General features: G+C 38.9%; 1 non-coding gene across 1 annotated transcript; it reads right to left on the bottom strand.

Annotated features, from left to right (window-relative positions):
• Positions 1 to 10409: 10409 nt before the first annotated feature.
• On the bottom strand, positions 10410 to 10482 carry TRNAK-CUU (transfer RNA lysine (anticodon CUU)). The gene has a single exon. It is a non-coding gene; the product is annotated as a tRNA-Lys (tRNA).
• Between the last annotated feature and the right edge of the window lie 270 nt (positions 10483 to 10752).

The raw sequence follows: 10752 nt of genomic DNA, 5'->3' as shown, positions 1-10752 counted from the left end.
ACTTTATTTTAAGTCTAATTGCCCATAACATGAGTGTTCAGTTCACTCCTAACTGATGCCTTAACTACACCTAGGGGATGTTTTACACTTCAGGTTGGCATGTTTAGTACTTGAATAGGAGTGATATCACTGTATGTTAACCTAGACTCAGGCCCTACCTAATCTTGGAGATACATTTCTCATGAATGAGTAACCAAGGGAGATACAATTTTTAGGAGTTAGTGCATGTCTAATGCAAGATTAATCACCATATTATGAGAGCCAATGCTATCATCCAGCAAAAAATACTCGTTTTCGCCCAACGTGGGGCTCGAACCCACGACCCTGAGATTAAGAGTCTCATGCTCAACCGACTGAGCTAGCCGGGCTCCCACTTAAATATGGTATGCAGACTCATCATTTTTTATTAAGGAAAACCGTTTCTGGATATTCCTCTGCTCTTGTTTTGCAAGGAACTTCACTTTTATACATCCTTCAGAGGAAAGAATGTCAAGTAAAATAAGACAAAATGAAAATGGAAGGTGTGAAATTTTCATTTTGAGATTGCATAAGAAATCAAATTCCTCTCACGTGCTATAGAATACCTAAACACTTTTGATTAAACCACTTTAGTTGTTATAATGACATCAAATTTGAAAGCCATCTGTGACTTTTCTGTTCTTACTCTGCAACAACCATGGCAATTACAAGTTAAAAAGTAAAATGCATGCAAATTTTAGAATGGAGAATGCGGGCATCGATCCCGCTACCTCTCGCATGCTAAGCGAGCGCTCTACCATTTGAGCTAATTCCCCTGTGTGCTCACTCAGCATCACATTTCAAAAGTAACGTTACTGCTGTCCACACTTTATTTTAAGTCTAATTGCCCATAACATGAGTGTTCAGTTCACTCCTAACTGATGCCTTAACTACACCTAGGGGATGTTTTACACTTCAGGTTGGCATGTTTAGTACTTGAATAGGAGTGATATTACTGTATGTTAACCTAGACTCAGGCCCTACCTAATCTTGGAGATACATTTCTCATGAATGAGTAACCAAGGGAGATACAATTTTTAGGAGTTAGTGCATGTCTAATGCAAGATTAATCACCATATTATGAGAGCCAATGCTATCATCCAGCAAAAAATACTCGTTTTCGCCCAACGTGGGGCTCGAACCCACGACCCTGAGATTAAGAGTCTCATGCTCTACCGACTGAGCTAGCCGGGCTCCCACTTAAATATGGTATGCAGACTCATCATTTTTTATTAAGGAAAACTGTTTCTGGATATTCCTCTGCTCTTGTTTTGCAAGGAACTTCACTTTTACACATCCTTCAGAGGAAAGAATGTCAAGTAAAATAAGACGAAATGAAAATGGAAGGTGTGAAATTTTCATTTTGAGATTGCATAAGAAATCAAATTCCTCTCACGTGCTATAGAATACCTAAACACTTTTGATTAAACCACTTTAGTTGTTATAATGACACCAAATTTGAAAGCCATCTGTGACTTTTCTGTTCTTACTCTGCAACAACCATGGCAATTACAAGTTAAAAAGTAAAATGTATGCAAATTTTAGAGTGGAGAATGCGGGCATCGATCCCGCTACCTCTCGCATGCTAAGCGAGCGCTCTACCATTTGAGCTAATTCCCCTGTGTGCTCACTCAGCATCACATTTCAAAAGTAACGTTACTGCTGTCCACACTTTATTTTAAGTCTAATTGCCCATAACATGAGTGTTCAGTTCACTCCTAACTGATGCCTTAACTACACCTAGGGGATGTTTTACACTTCAGGTTGGCATGTTTAGTACTTGAATAGGAGTGATATCACTGTATGTTAACCTAGACTCAGGCCCTACCTAATCTTGGAGATACATTTCTCATGAATGAGTAACCAAGGGAGATACAATTTTTAGGAGTTAGTGCATGTCTAATGCAAGATTAATCACCATATTATGAGAGCCAATGCTATCATCCAGCAAAAAATACTCGTTTTCGCCCAACGTGGGGCTCGAACCCACGACCCTGAGATTAAGAGTCTCATGCTCTACAGACTGAGCTAGCCGGGCTCCCACTTAAATATGGTATGCAGACTCATCAATTTTTATTAAGGAAAACTGTTTCTGGATATTCCTCTGCTCTTGTTTTGCAAGGAACTTCACTTTTATACATCCTTCAGAGGAAAGAATGTCAAGTAAAATAAGACAAAATGAAAATGGAAGGTGTGAAATTTTCATTTTGAGATTGCATAAGAAATCAAATTCCTCTCACGTGCTATAGAATACCTAAACACTTTTGATTAAACCACTTTAGTTGTTATAATGACACCAAATTTGAAAGCCATCTGTGACTTTTCTGTTCTTACTCTGCAACAACCATGGCAATTACAAGTTAAAAAGTAAAATGCATGCAAATTTTAGAATGGAGAATGCGGGCATCGATCCCGCTGCCTCTCGCATGCTAAGCGAGCGCTCTACCATTTGAGCTAATTCCCCTGTGTGCTCACTCAGCATCACATTTCAAAAGTAACGTTACTGCTGTCCACACTTTATTTTAAGTCTAATTGCCCATAACATGAGTGTTCAGTTCACTCCTAACTGATGCCTTAACTACACCTAGGGGATGTTTTACACTTCAGGTTGGCATGTTTAGTACTTGAATAGGAGTGATATTACTGTATGTTAACCTAGACTCAGGCCCTACCTAATCTTGGAGATACATTTCTCATGAATGAGTAACCAAGGGAGATACAATTTTTAGGAGTTAGTGTATGTCTAATGCAAGATTAATCACCATATTATGAGAGCCAATGCTATCATCCAGCAAAAAATACTCGTTTTCGCCCAACGTGGGGCTCGAACCCACGACCCTGAGATTAAGAGTCTCATGCTCTACCGACTGAGCTAGCCGGGCTCCCACTTAAATACGGTATGCAGACTCATCAATTTTTATTAAGGAAAACTGTTTCTGGATATTCCTCTGCTCTTGTTTTGCAAGGAACTTCACTTTTATACATCCTTCAGAGGAAAGAATGTCAAGTAAAATAAGACGAAATGAAAATGGAAGGTGTGAAATTTTCATTTTGAGATTGCATAAGAAATCAAATTCCTCTCACGTGCTATAGAATACCTAAACACTTTTGATTAAACCACTTTAGTTGTTATAATGACACCAAAATTGAAAGCCATCTGTGACTTTTCTGTTCTTACTCTGCAACAACCATGGCAATTACAAGTTAAAAAGTAAAATGTATGCAAATTTTAGAATGGAGAATGCGGGCATCGATCCCGCTACCTCTCGCATGCTAAGCGAGCGCTCTACCATTTGAGCTAATTCCCCTGTGTGCTCACTCAGCATCACATTTCAAAAGTAACTTTACTGCTGTCCACACTTTATTTTAAGTCTAATTGCCCATAACATGAGTGTTCAGTTCACTCCTAACTGATGCCTTAACTACACCTAGGGGATGTTTTACACTTCAGGTTGGCATGTTTAGTACTTGAATAGGAGTGATATCACTGTATGTTCACCTAGACTCAGGCCCTACCTAATCTTGGAGATACATTTCTCATGAATGAGTAACCAAGGGAGATACCATTTTTAGGAGTTAGTGCATGTCTAATGCAAGATTAATCACCATAGTATGAGAGCCAATGCTATCATCCAGCAAAAAATACTCGTTTTCGCCCAACGTGGGGCTCGAACCCACGACCCTGAGATTAAGAGTCTCATGCTCTACCGACTGAGCTAGCCGGGCTCCCACTTAAATATGGTATGCAGACTCATCATTTTTTATTAAGGAAAACTGTTTCTGGATATTCCTCTGCTCTTGTTTTGCAAGGAACTTCACTTTTACACATCCTTCAGAGGAAAGAATGTCAAGTAAAATAAGACGAAATGAAAATGGAAGGTGTGAAATTTTCATTTTGAGATTGCATAAGAAATCAAATTCCTCTCACGTGCTATAGAATACCTAAACACTTTTGATTAAACCACTTTAGTTGTTATAATGACACCAAATTTGAAAGCCATCTGTGACTTTTCTGTTCTTACTCTGCAACAACCATGGCAATTACAAGTTAAAAAGTATGCAAATTTTAGAGTGGAGAATGCGGGCATCGATCCCTCTACCTCTTGCATGCTAAGCGAGCGCTCTACCATTTGAGCTAATTCCCCTGTGTGCTCACTCAGCATCACATTTCAAAAGTAACGTTACTGCTGTCCACACTTTATTTTAAGTCTAATTGCCCATAACATGAGTGTTCAGTTCACTCCTAACTGATGCCTTAACTACACCTAGGGGATGTTTTACACTTCAGGTTGGCATGTTTAGTACTTGAATAGGAGTGATATCACTGTATGTTAACCTAGACTCAGGCCCTACCTAATCTTGGAGATACATTTCTCATGAATGAGTAACCAAGGGAGATACAATTTTTAGGAGTTAGTGCATGTCTAATGCAAGATTAATCACCATATTATGAGAGCCAATGCTATCATCCAGCAAAAAATACTCGTTTTCGCCCAACGTGGGGCTCGAACCCACGACCCTGAGATTAAGAGTCTCATGCTCTACCGACTGAGCTAGCCGGGCTCCCACTTAAATATGGTATGCAGACTCATCAATTTTTATTAAGGAAAACTGTTTCTGGATATTCCTCTGCTCTTGTTTTGCAAGGAACTTCACTTTTATACATCCTTCAGAGGAAAGAATGTCAAGTAAAATAAGACGAAATGAAAATGGAAGGTGTGAAATTTTCATTTTGAGATTGCATAAGAAATCAAATTCCTCTCACGTGCTATAGAATACCTAAACACTTTTGATTAAACCACTTTAGTTGTTATAATGACACCAAATTTGAAACCCATCTGTGACTTTTCTGTTCTTACTCTGCAACAACCATGGCAATTACAAGTTAAAAAGTAAAATGCATGCAAATTTTAGAATGGAGAATGCGGGCATCGATCCCGCTACCTCTCGCATGCTAAGCGAGCGCTCTACCATTTGAGCTAATTCCCCTGTGTGCTCACTCAGCATCACATTTCAAAAGTAACGTTACTGCTGTCCACACTTTATTTTAAGTCTAATTGCCCATAACATGAGTGTTCAGTTCACTCCTAACTGATGCCTTAACTACACCTAGGGGATGTTTTACACTTCAGGTTGGCATGTTTAGTACTTGAATAGGAGTGATATCACTGTATGTTAACCTAGACTCAGGCCCTACCTAATCTTGGAGATACATTTCTCATGAATGAGTAACCAAGGGAGATACAATTTCTAGGAGTTAGTGCATGTCTAATGCAAGATTAATCACCATATTATGAGAGCCAATGCTATCATCCAGCAAAAAATACTCGTTTTCGCCCAACGTGGGGCTCGAACCCACGACCCTGAGATTAAGAGTCTCATGCTCTACCGACTGAGCTAGCCGGGCTCCCACTTAAATATGGTATGCAGACTCATCAATTTTTATTAAGGAAAACTGTTTCTGGATATTCCTCTGCTCTTGTTTTGCAAGGAACTTCACTTTTATACATCCTTCAGAGGAAAGAATGTCAAGTAAAATAAGACGAAATGAAAATGGAAGGTGTGAAATTTTCATTTTGAGATTGCATAAGAAATCAAATTCCTCTCACGTGCTATAGAATACCTAAACACTTTTGATTAAACCACTTTAGTTGTTATAATGACACCAAATTTGAAACCCATCTGTGACTTTTCTGTTCTTACTCTGCAACAACCATGGCAATTACAAGTTAAAAAGTAAAATGCATGCAAATTTTAGAATGGAGAATGCGGGCATCGATCCCGCTACCTCTCGCATGCTAAGCGAGCGCTCTACCATTTGAGCTAATTCCCCTGTGTGCTCACTCAGCATCACATTTCAAAAGTAACGTTACTGCTGTCCACACTTTATTTTAAGTCTAATTGCCCATAACATGAGTGTTCAGTTCACTCCTAACTGATGCCTTAACTACACCTAGGGGATGTTTTACACTTCAGGTTGGCATGTTTAGTACTTGAATAGGAGTGATATCACTGTATGTTAACCTAGACTCAGGCCCTACCTAATCTTGGAGATACATTTCTCATGAATGAGTAACCAAGGGAGATACAATTTCTAGGAGTTAGTGCATGTCTAATGCAAGATTAATCACCATATTATGAGAGCCAATGCTATCATCCAGCAAAAAATACTTGTTTTCGCCCAACGTGGGGCTCGAACCCACGACCCTGAGATTAAGAGTGTCATGCTCTACCGACTGAGCTAGCCGGGCTCCCACTTAAATATGGTATGCAGACTCATCAATTTTTATTAAGGAAAACTGTTTCTGGATATTCCTATGCTCTTGTTTTGCAAGGAACTTCACTTTTATACATCCTTCAGAGGAAAGAATGTCAAGTAAAATAAGACGAAATGAAAATGGAAGGTGTGAAATTTTCATTTTGAGATTGCATAAGAAATCAAATTCCTCTCACGTGCTATAGAATACCTAAACACTTTTGATTAAACCACTTTAGTTGTTATAATGACACCAAATTTGAAAGCCATCTGTGACTTTTCTGTTCTTACTCTGCAACAACCATGGCAATTACAAGTTAAAAAGTAAAATGCATGCAAATTTTAGAATGGAGAATGCGGGCATCGATCCCGCTACCTCTCGCATGCTAAGCGAGCGCTCTACCATTTGAGCTAATTCCCCTGTGTGCTCACTCAGCATCACATTTCAAAAGTAACGTTACTGCTGTCCACACTTTATTTTAAGTCTAATTGCCCATAACATGAGTGTTCAGTTCACTCCTAACTGATGCCTTAACTACACCTAGGGGATGTTTTACACTTCAGGTTGGCATGTTTAGTACTTGAATAGGAGTGATATCACTGTATGTTAACCTAGACTCAGGCCCTACCTAATCTTGGAGATACATTTCTCATGAATGAGTAACCAAGGGAGATACAATTTTTAGGAGTTAGTGCATGTCTAATGCAAGATTAATCACCATATTATGAGAGCCAATGCTATCATCCAGCAAAAAATACTCGTTTTCGCCCAACGTGGGGCTCGAACCCACGACCCTGAGATTAAGAGTCTCATGCTCAACCGACTGAGCTAGCCGGGCTCCCACTTAAATATGGTATGCAGACTCATCATTTTTTATTAAGGAAAACCGTTTCTGGATATTCCTCTGCTCTTGTTTTGCAAGGAACTTCACTTTTATACATCCTTCAGAGGAAAGAATGTCAAGTAAAATAAGACGAAATGAAAATGGAAGGTGTGAAATTTTCATTTTGAGATTGCATAAGAAATCAAATTCCTCTCACGTGCTATAGAATACCTAAACACTTTTGATTAAACCACTTTAGTTGTTATAATGACACCAAATTTGAAAGCCATCTGTGACTTTTCTGTTCTTACTCTGCAACAACCATGGCAATTACAAGTTAAAATGTATGCAAATTTTAGAATGGAGAATGCGGGCATCGATCCCGCTACCTCTCGCAAGCTAAGCGAGCGCTCTACCATTTGAGCTAATTCCCCTGTGTGCTCACTCAGCATCACATTTCAAAAGTAACGTTACTGCTGTCCACACTTTATTTTAAGTCTAATTGCCCATAACATGAGTGTTCAGTTCACTCCTAACTGATGCCTTAACTACACCTAGTGGATGTTTTACACTTCAGGTTGGCATGTTTAGTACTTGAATAGGAGTGATATCACTGTATGTTAACCTAGACTCAGGCCCTACCTAATCTTGGAGATACATTTCTCATGAATGAGTAACCAAGGGAGATACAATTTTTAGGAGTTAGTGCATGTCTAATGCAAGATTAATCACCATATTATGAGAGCCAATGCTATCATCCAGCAAAAAATACTCATTTTCGCCCAACGTGGGGCCCGAACCCACGACCCTGAGATTAAGAGTCTCATGCTCTACCGACTGAGCTAGCCGGGCTCCCACTTAAATATGGTATGCAGACTCATCATTTTTTATTAAGGAAAACTGTTTCTGGATATTCCTCTGCTCTTGTTTTGCAAGGAACTTCACTTTTATACATCCTTCAGAGGAAAGAATGTCAAGTAAAATAAGACGAAATGAAAATGGAAGGTGTGAAATTTTCATTTTGAGATTGCATAAGAAATCAAATTCCTCTCACGTGCTATAGAATACCTAAACACTTTTGATTAAACCACTTTAGTTGTTATAATGACACCAAATTTGAAAGCCATCTGTGACTTTTCTGTTCTTACTCTGCAACAACCATGGCAATTACAAGTTAAAAAGTAAAATGTATGCAAATTTTAGAATGGAGAATGCGGGCATCGATCCCGCTACCTCTCGCATGCTAAGCGAGCGCTCTACCATTTGAGCTAATTCCCCTGTGTGCTCACTCAGCATCACATTTCAAAAGTAACGTTACTGCTGTCCACACTTTATTTTAAGTCTAATTACCCATAACATGAGTGTTCAGTTCACTCCTAACTGATGCCTTAACTACACCTAGGGGATGTTTTACACTTCAGGTTGGCATGTTTAGTACTTGAATAGGAGTGATATCACTGTATGTTAACCTAGACTCAGGCCCTACCTAATCTTGGAGATACATTTCTCATGAATGAGTAACCAAAGGAGATACAATTTTTAGGAGTTAGTGCATGTCTAATGCAAGATTAATCACCATATTATGAGAGCCAATGCTATCATCCAGCAAAAAATACTCGTTTTCGCCCAACGTGGGGCTCGAACCCACGACCATGATATTAAGAGTCTCATGGTCTACCGACTGAGCTAGCCGGACTCCCACTTAAATATGGTATGCAGACTCATCATTTTTTATTAAGGAAAACTGTTTCTGGATATTCCTCTGCTCTTGTTTTGCAAGGAACTTCACTTTTATACATCCTTCAGAGGAAAGAATGTCAAGTAAAATAAGACGAAATGAAAATGGAAGGTGTGAAATTTTCATTTTGAGATTGCATAAGAAATCAAATTCCTCTCACGTGCTATAGAATACCTAAACACTTTTGATTAAACCACTTTAGTTGTTATAATGACACCAAATTTGAAAGCCATCTGTGACTTTTCTGTTCTTACTCTACAACAACCATGGCAATTACAAGTTAAAAAGTAAAATGTATGCAAATTTTAGAATGGAGAATGCGGGCATCGATCCCGCTACCTCTCGCATGCTAAGCGAGCGCTCTACCATTTGAGCTAATTCCCCTGTGTGCTCACTCAGCATCACATTTCAAAAGTAACGTTACTGCTGTCTACACTTTATTTTAAGTCTAATTGCCCATAACATGAGTGTTCAGTTCACTCCTAACTGATGCCTTAACTACACCTAGGGGATGTTTTACACTTCAGGTTGGCATGTTTAGTACTTGAATAGGAGTGATATCACTGTATGTTAACCTAGACTCAGGCCCTACCTAATCTTGGAGATACATTTCTCATGAATGAGTAACCAAGGGAGATACAATTTTTAGGAGTTAGTGCATGTCTAATGCAAGATTAATCACCATATTATGAGAGCCAATGCAATCATCCAGCAAAATATACTCGTTTTCGCCCAACGTGGGGCTCGAACCCACGACCCTGAGATTAAGAGTCTCATGCTCTACCGACTGAGCTAGCAGGGCTCCCACTTAAATATGGTATGCAGACTCATCATTTTTTATTAAGGAAAACTGTTTCTGGATATTCCTCTGCTCTTGTTTTGCAAGGAACTTCACTTTTATACATCCTTCAGAGGAAAGAATGTCAAGTAAAATAAGACGAAATGAAAATGGAAGGTGTGAAATTTTCATTTTGAGATTGCATAAGAAATCAAATTCCTCTCAAGTGCTATAGAATACCTAAACACTTTTGATTAAACCACTTTAGTTGTTATAATGACACCAAATTTGAAAGCCATCTGTGACTTTTCTGTTCTTACTCTGCAACAACCATGGCAATTACAAGTTAAAAAGTAAAATGTATGCACATTTTAGAATGGAGAATGCGGGCATCGATCCCGCTACCTCTCGCATGCTAAGCGAGCGCTCTACCATTTGAGCTAATTCCCCTGTGTGCTCACTCACCATCACATTTCAAAAGTAACGTTACTGCTGTCCACACTTTATTTTAAGTCTAATTGCCCATAACATGAGTGTTCAGTTCACTCCTAACTGATGCCTTAACTACACCTAGGGGATGTTTTACACTTCAGGTTGGCATGTTTAGTACTTGAATAGGAGTGATATCACTGTATGTTAACCTAGACTCAGGCCCTACCTAATCTTGGAGATACATTTCTCATGAATGAGTAACCAAGGGAAATACAATTTTTAGGAGTTAGTGCATGTCTAATGCAAGATTAATCACCATATTATGAGAGCCAATGCTATCATCCAGCAAAAAATACTCGTTTTTGCCCAACGTGGGGCTCGAACCCACGACCCTGAGATTAAGAGTCTCATGCTCTACCGACTGAGCTAGCCGGGCTCCCACTTAAATATGGTATGCAGACTCATCATTTTATATTAAGGAAAACTGTTTCTGGATATTCCTCTGCTCTTGTTTTGCAAGGAACTTCACTTTTATACATCCTTCAGAGGAAAGAATGTCAAGTAAAATAAGACGAAATGAAAATGGAAGGTGTGAAATTTTCATTTTGAGATTGCATAAGAAATCAAATTCCTCTCAAGTGCTATAGAATACCTAAACACTTTTGATTAAACCACTTTAGTTGTTATAATGACACCAAATTTGAAA

Source organism: Triturus cristatus, chromosome 4_1 (genome assembly GCF_964204655.1).
Source record: "Triturus cristatus chromosome 4_1, aTriCri1.1, whole genome shotgun sequence".
Classification (NCBI taxonomy): domain Eukaryota; kingdom Metazoa; phylum Chordata; class Amphibia; order Caudata; family Salamandridae; genus Triturus; species Triturus cristatus.
This window is presented reverse-complemented; position numbering and strand designations above follow the sequence as displayed.